This window comes from Perognathus longimembris, chromosome 19, assembly GCF_023159225.1.
Source record: "Perognathus longimembris pacificus isolate PPM17 chromosome 19, ASM2315922v1, whole genome shotgun sequence".
NCBI lineage: Eukaryota > Metazoa > Chordata > Mammalia > Rodentia > Heteromyidae > Perognathus > Perognathus longimembris.
The window spans coordinates 26,673,508-26,693,380 of record NC_063179.1 but is presented as its reverse complement, the minus strand read 5'-3'; the positions used below and the strand labels follow the sequence as shown (position 1 = coordinate 26,693,380).

The following is a 19,873-nucleotide window of genomic DNA, read 5'->3' as shown; positions in this document are numbered from 1 at the left end:
AGCACAACAGCGAGGAAGCAGAAACCAGCACCAAGTCAAGCCCAGAAGACATTCCTCAGAGCCAACACTTCTGGATGGTTGAACTCGAGCAACAGTGTGCATCATGCAGGAGAAGAAGATGCTCTTAAATTTAGATTTCAGTAGAAAATAGAATCGAAAGAATATGGGTAAAAGATCTGCAGAAAGGCGGATGGTGCTATGGCATGTGTTAACTTATAGAGGATTAAAAAACAAACAAACAGATTTATTTCCAACTGTGGGTATAATGCAGTCCTGCCTGAGAATAGAACACAGCATTTTTTTTCTTGCTTGCTTCCAATTATTTGTGCTTATGCAATCATGAGTGAAGCTGCTATAAACAGCCATGTGCAGGTTTTTGTGTAGCTGTACATTCTTTTCCTTTTGTCTTCACAGATTTTGGGAATCTCCATAAAGACAAGCAGTGGTTGGTGAGGTGAGGTAGCTATTCTAAAGTTTCACACAGTTCTTTGGTTTCTCTGGAGGTAAAAGTCCAATTTATACTTTCTATGGGAGGCAGTGCCTTTGAGCCTTTTGTCTACGCCAAGGGAATGCACCAGTCCTTTCTGGAACAGCAAGGGAAGGCACTGGATTGCTTCACTCATAAGTAGCCAGGCACCTGTGACTCATGCCTGTAATCCTAGCTGTTCAGGAAGCTGAGACTTGTGGATCATGGTTCAAAGCCAGCCCAGGCAGGAAAGACTGTGGTATTCTTATCTGCAGTAAACAACCAAAAAAGCTGGAAGTGGTGCTCTGTTTCAAGTGTTAAAATGCTAGTCTTGAGCACAAAAGCTCAGGGACAGCACCCAGGCCCTGAGGTCAAGCCCCAAGACTAGCCCTTCCCCCTCTCCCACAAAAAAGCATCTCCATGTATGGCAGCATGCTGCTCTGCTGTTGCTGTTCCCTTGGGAAAATTCCTCTAAACGTGGGCTGCAGTAGACCTAAAACATTTTGTGTCAAGGTGTGTTTGTGTAGGTAAGTGTGCATGTAGATACGTGTGTGTGCACACAAGTATTGTTTTTCAAGATGTTGCCCCCTGTGGGTGGGAGTGGAATGGAACCAAGAAGGAAGCAGGACGCTGCACCATCACATCTTCACATTCTTTTACATAAAGGTTGACACCACATGTTAAGGCAGATTGAGTAAGTGACCTCAGGAAATGCATCTCTGTGAGTACCTGCATATGGTTATCTAGCTAAGGGGAAGGTTGAACAAAGGCAAGGACTCAGAGGCAGATTCTCCATCTCTGATAGGAGTGAGCATCTGAGTGTCATCGGCCCTGGAAATGTGTGAGATGTGAGGAGTGAGGGGTTGAAGTTACACTCCATGGTGGAGAGAAATCCTCCATGCCTTATGTGCAGGGACATGGTTAAGATGTCAGTGTGTGAGAAATGTGGATAGATGCCCAGAAGATAATAGGAAATTTCCTCAAGACAATTTAATTTTGTGCAAAATGATACAGTCCTGTTACTCTACTGGTTGCTAGGCACACTAGCAGATTTGTTTGCTACATTTTGATCCCCATCCAAACTGTCCTCTTCCTTGTTAAGGAGTTAGGCTCACATCATAAGTATAATGGATTACCAAAGTTAGAAATGGGGCTATTCTTTCATTCCCCCCAAAAAAACTTGCATTCTTTTTCCATTACTGCTAGCTGGGTACGGTGGTGAGAACAAGGTGGCTATCAGACCTAGTTGGAAGAGATTGATGTGGTCTGTGGAAAGCTCCCTGCTCAAAAGGGGGTTTTACTCCTCTTAATTCTATTGCTAAAGTTTTCCCTTTCCAACAAGCAGCACATTTGGTAGTTGCAGTTTTCTTCTTTTAACTCCTTTGGTCAAGATTTATCTCCCTCACACGGCTAGCTAGTCACAAGCAACATACCTGGTAATGACAGTTTATTCTCTTACCTCCTTCGACAGAAGACTCATATACCTGACATGGATGCTGGTCACAAACAGCACAGATAATAGCTACAATTGAAGTTGAAAAGCAAATGATCCCAGGAAATATCTGTTAGGAAAGATCAAGCAGAAAAAAAGGAAAGAAGTAGACAGAGACCTCAACAGATTAGATCAGGATATAATCATCGCTGCAGAGGGACTCCACGGAGTAGTGGTGAGGGTTGGGGAAACAAGGAGCAGGGAACATGGGGGTTTTAGGATTTAAATGTAATGGTTCACGAGAGTCTTGGGGATGCCTTTGTGGTTGTAGCAGACTGTCCTGTGTGCTATTTATGGTATCCTTCTGATATTGACAGTCCTGTACTTTCATATAAGGTCAGAGGTGAATTTTTGCTGAGAATCAGGAGTGGTCCCTGGGGAAGGGAGCTGGTTGAGGGGCCATGGCCACAACATTGAGTTATGAGAACAAAGCAGATTCCCATTTATATCAGTATCAAAAATATCAATGTACATGATACAGGCACTTCAATTTGACAGAATAGACTGCTTTTCCTCATGAATATGGAGTAGCACCCAAAGGTAATGTCAGTGTGATTCCTTGTAGACTACATCAGTTCTTATGTGAGCAACTAGGACAAGGAGCTGTGTTGATATAGCAGGTCTTTCTCTGGGAGGTTGCAAGAGGGCAATGTGGTGAGACAAAAGAAATTCCTGACATCAAATAGGACACTTAAGAGGGGATAAACATCTGGAAACATCTGAATTACCTAAATGTGTGGGGCTGCTTTTCTGTGTGTGTACCAGTGATGGGGCTTGAACGCAGGGGTTTGGGTATTCCCCCTTTGCTTTATTTGCTCAAGGTTGGCACTTTACTACCTGAGATACACCTCTACTTCTGGTTTTTGGGTGGTTCATTAGCAAGAGAGTCTCACAAACTTTTCAGCCCAGGCTGGCTTCAAAACATGATCCTTATTTCTCAGCCTCCTGAATTGCTAGGATTACAAGTAGGAGCCATGGGGCTGAGGATATGGCCTAGTGGCAAGAGTGCTTGCCTCATGTATATGAGGCCCTGGGTTTGATTCCCCAGCACCATATATGCATGAAATGGCCAGAAGTGGCGCTATGGCTCAAGTGGCAGAGTGCTAGCCTTGAGCAAGAAGAAGCCAGGGACAGTTCTCAGGCCCTGAGTCCAAGCCCCAGGACTGCCAAAAAAAAAAAAAAATACAAGTAGGAGCCACTGGTACCTTGCAAATTGATGGTTCTTCACAGGGGTAGTATTGTCCTTTAGGGGACATTTAGCATGTGTTATCATTTGTGTATTAATGCCCTACAGGCTTATGTCCTTACACTTAGGTATTTTTATTAGTAGGATTCTATAGCATGATGGCTGTTTTCTTTTATTTCCAATCAAGACCCTTCTGCAAATCTCCCTCTTCTCACCATCTTGGAAAGCCTGAGGATCTAAAAGGGGCTAGAGTGGGATGGGAAGCAGGATATTTCGGGTCCTGGTGGGACTTCTTTCAAAACAATGCTGTCTTTTGTATCTAGATTCCACTTGCCAGGCCAAGATACTGCTAATTAATCTACCCTTTCACCATCAGCCCAACTCTTTCCACAATTAAGTTTTTCTCTCAAGTAATTTGTTACAGCAATGAGAAGAGAACTATTACAGAAAATGAGTACTAAGAGTAGGGTCCTTGCTGCGGTAATCCTGACTATGTGGTTGAGAAACCATTCGAATGAGATTGTCAGGGGATTTGAAAGAGTTGGTAGACTAGAGGAGGTCTAGGATGCTGTAAGCAGAGCTTTTTCTAGATCAAGCTCAAGAGTACAGAATGCTGAGACAAGTGAGAGTAAAGACTGCTCATAAGGCAAAAGTGAGAAGACTATTGGGAAATGAGCAAGAGACCATTCATGTTACAACCTGTCAAAGAATTTTCCTCATTTTGTTCATGTCCTATGACTTTCAGTGAGGCAGAATTGAACATTATTGTATGAGCCAGACATATTGTTATACACTTATAAATCCAGTAATCTGTTTTTCTGGAGTATGAGTTTTCATTGAGAAAGTAGTAATCCTGTATGTTGTAATAGTCCTGGTGAATTATTTCGTTCAACCCATCAAATCTGTGAGATGTACTATTTTAATTTCCATTTATAAGACATTGTGGCAGATAGGAGCAAGCGGCTTCTACAGAATCCCACAGACCCCATCCAGATTTTTTAAAACTATCATTTTAATTTCTTTTTCCTTTTATTTTTTTGCCAGTCCTGGGGCTTGAACTCAGGGCCTGGTCACTGGCCTTGGCTTCTTTTTGCTCAAGGCTAGCACTCTGCCACTTGAACCACAGCACCACTTCTGGCCATTTTCTATATATGTGGTATTGAGGAATCAAACCCAGGGCTTCCTGTATACGTGGAAAGCACTCTTGCCACTAGGCCATATTCCCAGCCCTTCTTATTGTTAGACAATCTTTAGAGCTTAAGTGGCCGCATAGGTTTGGGCAACATGAATTTCATAGCTCTTGATTCTTAATGTATACAATGGAGTCAATACTCTCTCATAAAAAAATCTATTTCATGAGGTTTTTATGAAAAGTAAATGAATTAACTTAAATCCTTAGGACAGCATTTGGCATACAGTTGTGTAAGGTAAGGAGAAAATGAATAGAGAATCCCTCATTAGACCAGTGATTCTCTAAGTGTGGTCCACAAACCAGAGGCTCAGTATCCTCTGAGTACTTGTTAGAAATGTAAACTCTTGCTCTCCTGCCCCAGGCCTGACTTCAGGAGTGGACTCAGCCACCTGCATTCAGCCAGCTCCCTAGATGACTCTGATGTATGATTAAGTTTGAGAACAAATAGATATCACTTCTGAGATGATGATGCTTTAACTGTGCAGGACTGATACCCAATAGGATGCCTTCTCTGGCTATAAACATTAATAAAGCAAAAACAAAATCAACTCTATGTCTTCCCTTCTCTTTTGTTTTTATCTATCTGTCTATCTATCTATCTATCTATCTATCTATCTATCTATCTATCTATCTATCATCTATTGTGGTGCTGGTCCTGGGGCTTGAACAAAGAACCTGGCTGCTGTCCCTGAGCTTTTTTACTCAAGGCTAGCACTCTACCTCTTGAGCCACAGCTCGTCTTCTGGTTTTATTTGGCAGTTAATTGGAGGTGAGTCTTATGGACTTAACTGCCCAAGTTAGCTTTGAACCGTGATCCTCAGATCTCAGCCTCTTAAGCAGCTAGATGACAGATGTGAGCCACCAGTGCCAGGCTGTGCTTTTCTTTTACATTGCTATATTCAGCAACTATCTTGTCATCCTTGGGATCAGATGCCTTCCCTGGAACACTGAAATACCCTGCACTGCTCTTCATCTTTAGTAAGCTTCCCTCCTTCCTCCCTCCCTCCCACTTTCTAATCTTCTTCCCCTCTTTCCTTTATTGAGAACCCTGGGATCGGGGAAGATAGGGACAAGAGGCCCCTGGTCTATCCTCTGGGAACCTGTCATCCAGTGGAGAGAAAAACAGGTCTCTGTCCATGACTGGGTTCAAGGTGGGGGGGAGGCTGGTGTACCAGTGAGGCCTGGGGTTGAGGCAGGCTCAGAGATGAGGACAAGCTTCTCAAGGAGGTGACACTTAGTATGAGACTTGATGAAACTGGAAAACAACTTGATAAAATATTATTAAAAATAATCTAAAAGGAAAAACACAAGAACTATAATATCAAACTGAGTGTTTTTTAATAACAGCACAAAAGATAATCATGAGAGATACATGGAAATACTCAGGAGGACTGAAAGGTGCTGCTGAATAAAGATGATAGAAATCTTCTACTGACTTTTTTTTTCAAATGAAATCATCAAGAAGTGCATGAACTACTACTGGCCAGGAAGGGAAGAATGACCATTTGGTTACTGTTGAATGCTTCCTAATCATTCTCTGCTAAAGGTTTGGTTTTGCTGTTCTTGATTACTTCAAGTCTTTGTTTACCCCTCATCTTGCCATTATGCACACCTCCTTCCTCCTTTCTCCCTGTGTTAGTTAAAAAAAAATCCCCATATTTAACACCCAGGTCAAAAGCTGCTTTCTCCATGAGTCCTGATCTGCTTCTCCTTATTGGAAGCAATTACTCTTTGCTCGTAATGTCAGCATCCCTTGATTCTAACTTGCTCTAGCACATTTTGCTACATTACACTTATGGCAGAAGTAGATTTGGTTTCATAAATGAAAGGTCCCCAAGGATCAAGACAGCATCATAAAAAAAAAGACAGGATCATACTATTGTAGCAATGCCTAGTCTCAGGGATAAGGGTTAAGCCCTTTTAGGTTTATAATAGTATGATATACAACATGAAGGTGAGAAGGCAGGACCACCATCTCTTACTGCATACCACAGCTGCGGAGAAGCCAAAACATTTCATTTGTAACCTACTGACATACCTAAATAGTGGTAAAAGGGGACAGGAAAGCAATTTGTGATTGTTGATTAAATGACAGTCATAGAAGCAAGGAAACTTTATTTGTTAAAAAAAACTTTATTCAACACAAATGTAATAGAATAAGCTGGGTGCTGGTGGCTCACACCTGTAGTCCTAGCTACACAGGAGGCTAAGATATGGAAGACTGACATTCAAGCCAGCCTGGGCAGAAAAGGATGAGCCTTCATCTCCAATATAAACAGAAAAAATAGGGCTAGAGGCATGGCTCAAGTGGTAAAGCACCAGTCAACAAGCAAGCTAAGAAAGTGAAGTGTAAGGACCCGACGTCAAGCCCACCAAGTACCACCCAAAAATGTAATAAAGCAAATTAAAAGATGGAAGAAAAATGATAGAAACCCTATGTAACAAATTAATGAAATCACAGTATGTTAAAATGGATAAGGATCCATAAAGGAGTGTCAATAAAGAAAAGATCAGAAAGAAACTGACAAGCCAACAGGTTTAATTAAACATGAAATGGGTATTCTTCAGTCTGGCTGGAGAAGAAATGGCATGATTCCCTTACAACTAAGGTTTCTTCTATTAGGCAGGGAAAGTGAAGTCAGGTGGGGCAACGGTCAGGGGTCATAAGGGCAGGATGGGAACAGGAGAAGGGGATCTTTGTGCAGAGTTGGGGTCTTATCTTATGTTTTACAGAATATTGTCCCAATTGGTAAGGCCCTCAGTTCACAGGTTATCTCTTTTGCAGTTCCAGGTTATGTTCGGGAAGGGAGGCCGGGTGAGGAGATGATTTAGTGAAGTCCGTAGCAAGGGCTAGTTTCTGATGTGGCTATCAGGGGGGCAGGTGAGTGTTTTTATTTTAAGTCATTTTCCATCAGTCAGTACCTGGATTCCTTTGACAACAGACACACTCATGGGCACCGGTGGCTCATGCCTCTAATTCTAGCTACTCTGGAGACTGAGATCTGAGGATTGCAATTCAAAGCCAGCCTAGGCAGGAAAGTCCTTGAGGCTCTTAACCTCTAATAAACCACCAAGTAAAGTCAGCAATGAAGCTGTGGCTCAAATGGTAGAGCACCAACTTTGAGCAAAAGAAGCTCAGGGACAGCACCAATGCCCTAAGTTCAAGCCCCAGGACCAACAAGGACAAAAAGGCATACAAACAACCCCAACAAAAGAATACATAGAGAACAAATCACCTTGCACAAAAATGTAGCCCTCTTAGTTGTTAAAGAATTTCATGTTAAATTATTTCATTCTATACACATTAAAAATTGTTCAGAATAATAATATTTTATTCAAGACTGTCAGTCTCTCCCTCTTGTTTCATCAAAGCCAGAGTTAAGAGAACAGCAGAACCATTAAATCTCTCAGAGGTACAATTTGGAAATAAGCAATAATTTGTAAGGAAATGGAAGGACTTGGAAAAAATTATGCTAAGTGAAGTGAGCCAGACCCAAATAAACATGGACTCTATGGTCTCCTTTGTAGGGAATAATTAGCACAGGTTTAGGCAAGTCACAAGAGGATCACAAGAGAACAATAGCTATACCCTTATGATCCCATAAGATGATGCTAAGTGAAATGAACTCCATTTCATGAAAATGATTGTTATATCAGAGTTGTAACTAATTTCAACATCCCATGTGTATCTGTATTTTCTACTATTGATGATGTTCGTGTATCACCTTCTTGTGATTGTATCTACACTATCTCTGTAATCTTATCTGAGTGTATGGGAAACAGTGTGTACTGGTATTAGAATTAGGAAATTCAAAGGGAATACCAAAATTGAGAGACAAAGGGTAAAATACGTGAAACAACAACAAAAGAAATACTTGCAAAACTGTTTGGTGTAAGTGAACTGAACACTTCAAGGGGGGACAGGAGGAGGGGGGGGTATGAGGGACAAGGTAACAAACAGTACAAGAAATGTATCCAATGCCTAACGTGTGAAACTGTAACCTCTCTGTACATCAGTTTTATAATAAAAACTTTTAAAAAAAGAAAGAAAGAAGCCCCCAAAGAGGAAAGATTCTACTAATTAAAAATTTAAAAATCAACAAACCAAAGGCCTGTCAAATACCATTAAGGCTTGTGATTTTACCCCCTGCCAACTGACAAGTTATCTTGCTCCTGTTTCATAGATGCAGAAGACATGAGATACCTGGGTCAGAGGAAAGGGTCTGTTATGGTCAAAAGCTGTAGCCAGCGCTTCCTGTTTGACTTCTTCCCCAGGCTTCCTAAGGCCCGAGGGTCCATGCTGGAATCTGCCCAGCAGCAGGCTGCATCTTGGGAGAAGAGCACCAAGCACACATTAACAGTGGACTTTCCCATCCCCCAGGTGAAGAATCCACCACACCCATTAAGGCTTTCCACCAACCAGGCTAGAAAAGAGTTAATGAGCAGTGTTGAAAGACCTTACTGGGATATGCAAGGATGCTTGGACTTATGGGTCTCCTCTCTCAACAAACCCCAATTTATTCATTCAACTAACTCATTTGAATGTGTTAAATCATCAACTGTGCACTTGGCACAAAACAGGATGCTAATATGGCAGGGAATGAATTTCCTGCACAAGAACAGCTAACATGTTAGTGGGGAAGACAGAGAAAAGGAAAGCAATTACACAAATACTATGATGTCACTTCTGTGAGATGATGTAAAGTACTCGAAAACAGTGTGAGGGAAAGTGCCTGTGCACAAAGAAGTCATAGACCCAATGGGCAGGGAAGATCTAGCTGGCATGGGACATGGAGCAAAGACCCAACCGAAGCAGTAGGTAAGCCTCACCTGGAAGAGGATCCAGGCAGAGAGAAAGGTTCACATAACCCGAAGAAGTAGACACCAATGTCATGTTCTAGGCAACAGGAGGCCAGTGTGTCTGGACTGAAGTTGCCAGGAGGAGAGCAGTCAAGCATGAAGGGATAGAAATCCAAGAAGACTTGTAATTAAGGCAAAATAAAGACTTGTAAAAGACAAGCATGTAAACTTTTTTTTAACAGGAAACTATTTGTAGTAGAGCTAAAGCAATGACACTGAACCACTGGTCCAATGTATGGAGCCAGTTGGTGCCATGGACAGAGAACTGGAGGTCAAATCTGAGTCCTGCTAGAAGTCTCTAAGCAAGCGTATTAGTCAGCTTGAGCTGCAGTATCAAATACCACTGACTTGGAATATTGCTCATTAACCCAATAGTTTTTTCTGACAGTTCTGGTTCAAGATGTCAACTGATTCTGTTCCTGATAAGGGCTCTCTTCCTGTCTCATGGGCAGCAGCTGGTAGAAAGTGAGCTCTCTAGTGTTTCTTCTTAGAATGACACTGCCCGCTGGATTAGGCTTCTCCCTTATCACCTCATTTAAATTTTTACCCCTTTATCTCCAAACATAGCCACATTTGGGATTAGGAAATCAACATATGACTTTGGGGGAAGAAGATGCAATTCAATCCATTACAGAAAGTTGCAATACTTCATATTTTTGCTTGCAAATGAAAATGGTACCTACAAAGGTTGCTGGTAAGTTTGACTGAAAATGTGTGAATGAAACTATATAGTTGTGTCAAATATCTGAGAACGTAAAAGTATAAAAAGCACAATATTTAAAGTAGATCAGAGAGAAAAATCGAGGTCTATACTCAATTTGAATGAACAGGGATTCTACCAGCATAAGTGTTCAATGAAGGATTATTTACAATAGCTATGATATGGAATCACCAAACATCTACCAACCAGTAGATGAATGGATCAAGAAAATATGGTATATATATACACAATGGAATTTGATGCTTCCATCAGAAAGAGTGATACTGCCTTATTCATAAGGAAATGGAAAAACGTGGAAAAAAGCATACTAAGTGAAGAAAGCCAGACCCAAAGAAACATAGGCACTATGGTTACCCTCATTTGTAATAATTCGTATATGTCTAGGAATGTCCTAGAAGAGGATCACAATAGTTCAATGGCTAGGTACATATGACCATATGAAATGATGTTAATGGAAATGAACTCCAAATATGGAAACAAGAGGGTGTTTTTTTTAATGTACTGTGTAAGTTATTTCTTTTTTTCTTTCTTTCTTTCTTTCTTTCCCCCCTCCCCCTTTGGCTTATCCCCTTGCCACTGTTTTTGATTTTGGTAACCTGTGTCTTGTATATACATTTGTCTGATTTGGAGAAGGGAAGGGGAATAACAAAATAGTGAGACAAAGGAAAAAGAGTGAACCAATGCAACAGCCATACTCCCAAGACACTATGTTGGAAATTAATCTTATAACATGCGGGGGCGGGGGGGATTCAGGGGGCCTGAGATAAACAAGGGAGAGGGTAACAATGTTGAACAAGAAATGTACTCATTACCTTATTTGCCTAACTGTAGCCCCTTTGTACATCACCTTTACAATGAAAGAAAATTAAAAGAATAGGGATGGTCATTATTAGTAGTATTTTGTTGACTGTGGGGCTTGAACTCAGGACCTAAGCACTATCATGAGCTATTTTGCTCAAGGCTAGTGTTCTACCACTTTAAGCCATAGATTCACTTCTGGTTTGTAGTGGTTAATTGGATAAGAGTCTCCAGGAACTTTTCTGCCCAGGCTGGCTTTAACTATGATCTATATATTATGTATCTGTCTGTATATCTATCTATCTATCTATCTATCTATCTATCTATCTATCTATCTATCTATAATATTATAAATTACCATGAGGGCATAATCATTTTTACTGAACACTTACTTAACCCTGAGATAGTGGCTCTACCTTTAGTTCCATAACAGTCTCATGGCAAGTATAATTGCCTCGTGTGTGTGTGTGTGTGTACCCATCCTAGGGCTTGAACTCAGGGCCTCAGCAGTGTCCTTGATATTTTTTTGCTCAGAGTTAGCCCTCTAGTACTTGAGATACAGCTCCACTTCTCGATTGTCTCTCTCTCACTCTCTCTCTCTCATGTGTGTGTGAGTGTGTGTGTGAGTGGTGTGTGTGTGTGTGTGATTACCGGCAATAAAAGTGTCATGGACTTTCTTGCTAGGATTACAGGCATGAATGCCCAGCTTCAGAATTTTACTTAAAGTGCATAATAAAACCATTCCAAAGCTGCATTGCTGTTGTTCCAAGGGTGGAATAGATAAAAAGAATATAACTAGCTGGCCGTGTGAGTGCTCAGTAGAACCAGTGGGCTCTACACTCTGCCCAGTAGAAGACTACAGAAGGCTGTGTAGGCTGCAGCAGGTGGAGTGACTGGCTGGCTGCCCCTGTTTTCCCACTGGCCCTGCCCATGGCACCTGGGCAATCTTTTCTGAAAGTCGGACACTCCACCAATGGCCTTCCTCTTCCTTCCTCATGTGCTCACAAACCCGCACTTTCTACACTCTACACACCAGACACAACAGCCCTTAGCTTACACAAACATGACAGCACACTCAGAAGACATAAAAACCAACTTGCAAAGGAGTCAAAGTAAAAACATTTGGACTTTACAAGACGTTTAGCTTGATGATAAGGTTAGAAACTGGGGGAAATGGTGTCCAGGAAAGACTTACAGGAGATGCTAGGGATGTTCCCTAAGGTGTTGAGAAGGAGCTGGTGGATGGAGGGAGGGCTGGATCTCCAGGCAGGCTGGCCTAACTGCAGTGAGCATGAGTGTCAACAGCTGGGTTGGAAGAGGGAAAAGATGACACACTCAGAGCAGAAGTGTTGGGGAACATGGTTTGATATTGGTCCCAGAGCAGCTGGATTCTGGAAGCTTCTGAGAAAATTAACACAATGAAATGAATCATTGAAAAGAAAGTGGAGCTGGGCTCTGGTGGCTCATGGCTGTGATCCTAGGCACTCAGGAGGCTGAGATCTGACGATTGACATTTGAAGCCAGCCTGGACAGACAAATGCTAGAGACTTTTAATCTGCAATTAACCAACAAAAAGCCAGAAGTGGAGCTGTGTCTCAAATGGTAGAGCACCAGCCTTGACTGAAAAACCAAAGGCATAGTACCCAGGCCCTGAGTTCCATCCCTAGTAGCAGCGTCTGTGCACATTCACACATGCAAAACAAGAAAAAGAATAGAATAAAGAAATAATGAAAAGGAGAAAGAGAAGAAAACAGAGATTAAACTTTGAAATACTTTAACATCCAAACTCTATTTTTGAACAATCCTCAAAGTAAGAGCAAAAATATTAAAACATACAAATGTTCATACTGCACCATTGAATGCCAAGCGTGTTTTTAATTCTCTGTTTTTGGACCTCTCTATATAATTTTTTCAGCCTAAAACTAGTTTTTATATGGCCAATTTCTCTTAACACTTTCCCTGTTGCTATATATTCTCTTCATAGTTGCACTTTTTATTTATGCTGCTTGATTTATCACTTGTATACTCTGGGTGACTCGAACAGACAATTTTCTCATCTTCGAAAATGGAGGTAATTGCAGGGCACTGATGGAATTTGACTGATATCAGCTTGGGCAGGAAAGTCTGTGACACTGGTATTTCCAGTCTCTCTCTCAATCTCTCTCTCTCTCTCTCTCTACACACACACACACACACACACACACACACACACACACACAGCCAGAAATAGAGCTGTGATTCAAGTAGCAGAGTGCTAGCTTTGAGCAAAAAAGTAAAAAGTTCTGGGACAGCACCCAGGCCCTGAGTTCAAGACCCAGGACTGGTACAAAAAAAAAAAGTTTGAAACTTTTTTTTGGTAGAGGGAGTTGGTAGAGAGGGAGGATACTGTCACCTAAGTTTTTTCTCCCTTTGCTGAGGGGTCTATAAAATACCTAGTGGGCCAACGCAGTCATAATATTCAATGTGCACATGTGAAAGTGGAACTGGGTATCTCAAGGAGATGGGTGGGGTTGAGAGACATGAAGGAGAACTATGGAAGAGGCGACTCTGATCAGAATGTGTGTACTCAAGCACGGATACATTGAATTGAACCTCCTATGTACAACTACTTAATGATACTTTAAAAATAAAAACAAAAGCAGTTCTTGAAAAGCAAATAAATCTACCACACCTGGGCTGGGAGTGTAGCTCACTGGTAGAGTGCTTCATCCTCAGATTCTAGCATCCTGGACGCCCTGAGTTCATATCCTCCTCAGGGAGAAATCACACCCACACCCCCAAGTCTCCCACCTGAACTTGGAGGACTTAAGTCTTCAGTGAGGGTGAGGGTGTGGATGGGGTGGGATGGTGGAAAGTAGGTTGCGTTGGGGGGAGACTAGAGCTGGCTCAGAAGCTGGACATCACCTCTTTTTCAAGCTCTCTGCCAGCACACGCAGTAGCTACATTTTAATTTTAGTTTTTCCAGGGAGTCGGGAAGCCCCGTGGTGCGTGTGGGGCCGAATTGGGGAGCAGGACCGGGTCAGAGCCTGGTGGAGGACGTTGCCATTTACATACTCCAACACCTTGGTCTGCTACTTGGGCTAGAGGGACAAGCGAGATGTCTGGAAACCACCAGCACCCAGGTTTTCCCGGGCTAGGTGGGGTCCGCTGTCTTCTGGACCTGAAAGGAAGGAGGCAGGAATGAAATTCCTCCCGGATTCCTAAGCAGTTCGATTCCCTCCTGGTCGGACTGCACCACAGGCCCAGTCGCCCCTGGCACCCTACCAGGAGTGCTCTCCAGCCCTCCCCCCCCAGCTCCATATGCGGCAGGTGTGGGTGGGGCGACGCAGCAAGACCCGCCCTCGTGTGGCCCCGGATACTTGGGCCAGGTCCACCATGCCGCCCTTGGACTGTAGGCTGCCAGGGGACCTGCGTGCCCAGCAGGGCGGCACGGGAAAGGCCCCACATTTTCTTGTCTTCTTTTTTTCTTTCCTCCATTGTATGACAGGTTTCCTGAGGGTGGCGCCCAAGGGAGACTGCAGCTCAGCGGAGGAACCTGGGCAGGTCACCCTATGCCACTTCCCAATCTTCCCCAAGCACAGTGTCCCCTCCTACTTGCTCACCTGCGGGGTGCAGGGCCTGAGCCCATGTGCCCTGGAAGCCGCGAACCTCTTGGTGGCCACCGCAGTTCCCATGGGACCTGACACCTACAATGGTAGCACGGAGCCCGGCGGGGTCGTGGGGTGGAGCCTGGGTGAAGCTGTCCTCCCTGGCTGGGAGCCCCCATTCTTTGTCTTCACCGTGCTGGTGGTAACGCTGCTGGCACTGCTGATCGCTGCCACTTTCTTGTGGAATCTGCTGGTACTGGCCACCATCCTGCGTGTCTGCACCTTCCATCGCATGCCGCACAACCTCCTGGGCTCAAAGGCCACCTCGGGCGCGCTAGTGGCAGCCGTGGTGATGCCACTGAGTCTGGTGAGCGAGCTGTCGGCGGGGAGGTGGTGGCATCTGGGCCGAAGCCTTTGTCACATGTGGATCTCTCTTGACATGCTGTGCTGCACCGCCAGCATCTGGAACGTGGCGGCCATCGCCCTGGACCGGTACTGGACCATCACGCCCCACCTGCAGTACTTGCTCTGAGCCTGCTGCCGCGCCTCGGCGCTCATGATCCCGCTCACCTGGGCCCTGGTGGTGCTCATCGCCCCGCCCCACTGCTCTTTGGCTGCGGCGAGGTGTACAACGCAGGGCGCCAGCGGTGCCAGGTGAGCCAGGAACCCTCAGACGCCGTCTTCTCCACCGGTGGCGACCTTTACCTGCCGCTTGGCATCGTGTTGTTCGTCTACTGGAAGACCTCTAAGGAGGCCAAATTTTGTTTCGGTCGCCGCTGCCCTATGGGCTGTGCTGCCATTGCCCGCCACCGTGCAGGTGAGGGTTCAGATGTGTTCCTGGGGGGATCTGGGGCTCTGGGGAACGGGGAGGTTTGGGAAAGGGAGAGGGGGTAGGCGCTTGTGCGCAGGCTAGGGCCAGTGGCCAATGCAGCTGGAGCACCAGAAGAATTTGCCAACTGCTCTTGCGAGGAACTCCTGGAGCCGCTTGTGAAATGTGCGTCTGGTGTGCCCCCAAGAAGGTCGCCATCCGCGCGGTTTCACCACTCTCACGCGAGTACTGAACCCCAGTCGGTGTTGTTTGCAGGTGCAGCCTCCCTTCACAGGGGTGGGATGGCTGCATTCTCTGTGCCTTCCTTGCCTGTCGAAGTTGTGTTCAAATCAGGCTCAGAAACTAGCTTCTCGGGTCTGTCTTGACTTCCAGGACTGTGATTGGCTAGAATTAGACTTGGTATAGAGGAGGAAATTCCTCTCACCTGTACTAGTTTGTTTCCATCGGACCCTATTCTATCCCCTGCAGTCTAGTGATGCCTCAGCAATCAACTACCTGCCTCTTCCCTGGTCAAAGGGAAAAGTGAAGATAAAAACAAAACAAAACAAAAAAAAACAAGTGTCACTGGGTGCGGGAGGCTTACTCCTGTAATCCTACTACTCGAGAGGCTGAGATCTGAGGACCTTGCTTCAAAGAGAGCCAGAAAGCCAGCCCAGCAGGACAGTCCACAAGACTCTTAATGTCCATTTAGCTATAAAAAAGTCAGAATGGAGCTGTGGGTCAAGCGGTAGAGTGCTGGTCTCAAGCACAAGTCTCAAGACAGTGCCCAGGCCCTGAGTTCAACCCCTCTCCCCTATCCATGTGCCACTTTCCCTTGGTTATCTCAATGATAAGGATATCCTCTAGTTGTTTTGGGAGGAAGCAAAAGAATGGATTGCAATCCCAGCTTGGGACATCTGTTGCTTACTTTATCTGTGCTTTATTTCTTATTTAAACAACTGTTTTCCTACTTCATACAGCCCTTGGTGAAGATTCCAGGAGGTTAGGAATGTAAGACATGCTAAGTGAATACACTGGCTAGAGAAAAATGAACAGGGTATTGACTGGCAGTATACAGGGAATGTAAGATTCCATTGGATGTGTAATGAATTGAGGAGCTGCATTTTAAGATCTCTGATGTTCTATGTGGAGCTTTTGATCTTTTGGCCAGTATCTAAGATATGCTCAGCTACCACCTTACCCTGGAGATCCAAACTTTGCTCAGGTATTCCAGGCAGTAACCTCCCAGTTTGGAGTACAAAAGGGTTTATTTCGTACACCCTATTTTATTTTATTTGCCAGTCCTGGGGCTTGGACTCAGGGCCGGAGCACTGTCCTTGGCTTCTTTTTGCCCAAGGCTAGCAACCTACCATTTGAGCCACAGTGCCACTTCTGGCTTTTTCTATATATGTGGTGCTGAGGAATCGAACCCATTAGGCCACATTCCAAACTCCCATACATCTATTTTAAAATAACAATACATGGACTGGGCAAGGAGTGCAGAAGAGTGGAAGAGACAGGGAAAAGTCTAGTTGCTGTTAGTTTTTATTTCAGAAAATTAACCCAGACACTTTGGCTACCACACAAGCACATGCACTTGAAAAAGCAAGCTCTTTTTTTAATTAAAAGGTACAGGAATTTTTAACATAAAATAGGAATGTCAGAACTATAATTAGAAAGTGATGGTAAGGAGAGCTTTATTAAAATTAATGATGTTCTTTAAAAGGTCCCTCAGAAATGCCTGGGGTGATTATAGCTTTTCCATCTGGCTACTAAGGTAAGGCTGACATTTAATGACTACATCAAACCAGCAGGCACCCATAGAAATCAGAGGGAAGTGGATACCAGAAAGGTTTGCCAAGCTGATTTTCCTGGTCATTTAGGGAAGATTCAATCCAGGAACTGAATGAGGAAGGTGATGTAAAGTAGAGATGAATGGGTGGAAGGATGGCAGTCAGGAGTGATTCATGATTGGAAGGAAGGGCTTTAGGGGCCAGGGCAAAGAGGGCATTTAGCCACTCCTGGCATGGTACCCGGGGCAAGCTCTTCTCACTCTGGGCCTTAACTTTTTACCTATCCTGGGGTTTGAACTCAGGGCTTCCAACTCACTTAGCTGCTTGCTCACTGGCGATGCTCTACCACATCATCTGCACATCCAGCTTGTCATTTTTGATAGTTAGAGGTGGATTTTGGAGGACTTTTCTGCCTGGGCTGTTTTCAGACCTCTATCCTCCAGAGCTCAGCCTCTTGAATATCTAGGATTACAGCTGTAAGCCACTAATGCCTGGTGGCCTCAACTTCTGTAATACACAGAATTGGTTTGCAATGTCTAAGAACCATGGGAAGCTGAGACTGTCAATGAAATAGAGCATCTCATTTTGAGGGGTGGCATCAAGGCCTCACTTAAAATCCTGTGTAATGTTTCTGTCAGCATTTGCATGTCCTCTGGCTATGTGAAATCAAAGACAGATGTTTAAAATGATGTGCCAGGAAATGTATCCCTGTACTTTCCCCCACCTGCACCCTAGAGGCAGTGATGCTGAATTGGATTTAGATGCTGTGAAGCATCTGCATTTCTTTGTGAGGGTGGCAGAAGCCTCTTGATGATGCTGTGTACATCCTTCATCTTTTTTCCCTCAAGAATGCGATGGTTAGGTCCCAGCTTGAAAACAGTTTTGGAAAGGTATCTGCTATAGTACTTGGACTGGGGTTTGACCTTTGGAAAAATGCAAAATTTGAAAGTATGAAGGATAAAAAACGTGAATGGAGCAAATTTTGTCTTCCAGGCACTGTGCTTGATGTTTTATGTTCACCTTGGACTAAATGGTCATGATCATGGTCCAGCACAGTGGTCTCCCACAGCCTCTGTTAGGAGAAATAAGCTTGAGCAGTAGTAATGTACTACCCTCATCTAGAAGAAGTTGATTTCACTCTCATACTGAGTTCAGTGTGGGTCTAGTAGCTTTCCCGCATCAATCTCATGTAGACAGTAAAGCATGGATTTAATTTTTAACTATGTTATCTAGCACAGGTGGCTTCCAAAGTTGATGGGGAAAGAGAGGGGTGTGGAGATGAATCAGCTGGTAACTGTCTTCTCCAGGAGTGGACATGACACACAGGTATCAGGTGGAGAAACTGGTCGGTGCCAAATCCAAAGGCAGTACGTGCTTTTCATTACTTCGTGCTGCCACCGGGCATTTGTCTTCTGAGACCTGCCCCACTGCACCTGGACATCGCACCTGCAGAGGAATCAGACAGCATAGCCCATCAAGGTGGGTGCCAGGAAACAGATCTCCAAACTACCCACAGCAACGGCGCCTTTCCAGGAGGGCTAAATGCAGCAGAGCACAGACATATTGTCAACATCTCTCAGTGAACAAATTTAATTCCTGGCATGGCTGGCTGACTCATGCCCTTTTTTCCCTCCCCCTCCCTCCTTTCCTCCTTCCCTCCCTCCCTCGCTTTCCCCTTCCCCCCCCTCTCTCCCTCTCGCCTCCCTCCCTCCCTTCCTTCCTCCCTCCCTTCTTCCCTCCCTCCCTCCCTCCCTCCCTCTCTCCCTCCCTATCTCCCTCTTTCTTTCTTTCTTCCTTCCTTCCTTCCTTCCTTCCTTCCTTCCTTCCTTCCTTCCTTCTTCTTCTTTCTTTCTTTCTTTCTTTCTTTCTTTCTTTCTTTCTTTCTTTCTTTCTTTCTTTCTTTCTTTCTTTCTTTCTTTCTTTGTTTCCTACTTTGTGCCAGTTCTAGGGCTAGAACTCAGAGACTGGGCATTGTTAAGAGCTCTTTCACTCAAGGTTGGCACTCTGCCACTTGAGCCATATTTCCAATTCTGGCTTTTTAATGCTTAGCAGCAGATAAAAGTCTCACAGACTTTCCTGCCTGGGCTGTGTAGTTAGTATTACAGGTGTAAGCCTGGTATCTGGACTTTCATTTTTAACTAATTAATGCTTGTTTGTTTTCCTTTTCAGATTTAATTTGATTTTTGAATTAGCATACAGTAGAAATACAAGAGGGCTCTATTGTAATAATTCCATACATGCATACAGTGTGCTTTGAATAAGTCCACTTACTCCATCCCATTATATTCCCAATCCTCATCTTTCCTGCCCCCTTTTCAAATAGAATTTGAGGGGCTAAATAAGCTGTCTTCAAATATATGTGTGTATGCATGTGAATATGTATGTGTACATATGTGTATATGTGCGTGTACCTTGATTCTCTTTACTGCACACTATCTTTTCCTTTCCAATCCCCTCTAGACAGTCCTCATTTTACATTTATGTCCTGTATTGTTATTAATCATCATTATCACTTCAGCTCTGTATTCCACAAATGAGCAAGAACATACAGTATTTGACTTCACTCACTCAACATAATGACTCCAATTCAAATATATTAAAAAGATTATATTTTCTTTCAAATGTGAACTTAGCACCTATGTTAAAAATCATTTGGCTATAGGTGTGTAGGTTCACTTCTATTGATCTATTATTCCATTGATCTATGGATGTCAGGTGGCATAATACTTCCTGCCATTCTTTTTGCTCAATTGCTTTGCCTATTTGGGATTTCTTCGGGGTGTGCATACATTTTAGAACTATTTTTGTGGGGATTTTTCTTCTAGTTTTGCGAAGACTCCTATTGGGTAACAAACTGTACTAGAAATGTACCCAAGGCCTAACGTATGAAACTGTAATCTCTCTGTACATCCCTTAGACAATAAATAAGAATAAAATTGTTTAAAAGACTCCCATTGGTATTTTGAAAGG

At 43.8% G+C, this 19,873-nt stretch overlaps 1 pseudogene; it reads left to right on the top strand.

The window, feature by feature from the left end:
• Positions 1-14,015: 14,015 nt before the first annotated feature.
• On the top strand, positions 14,016-15,811 carry LOC125367573 (annotated as a pseudogene).
• The last annotated feature ends 4,062 nt before the right edge of the window (positions 15,812-19,873 follow it).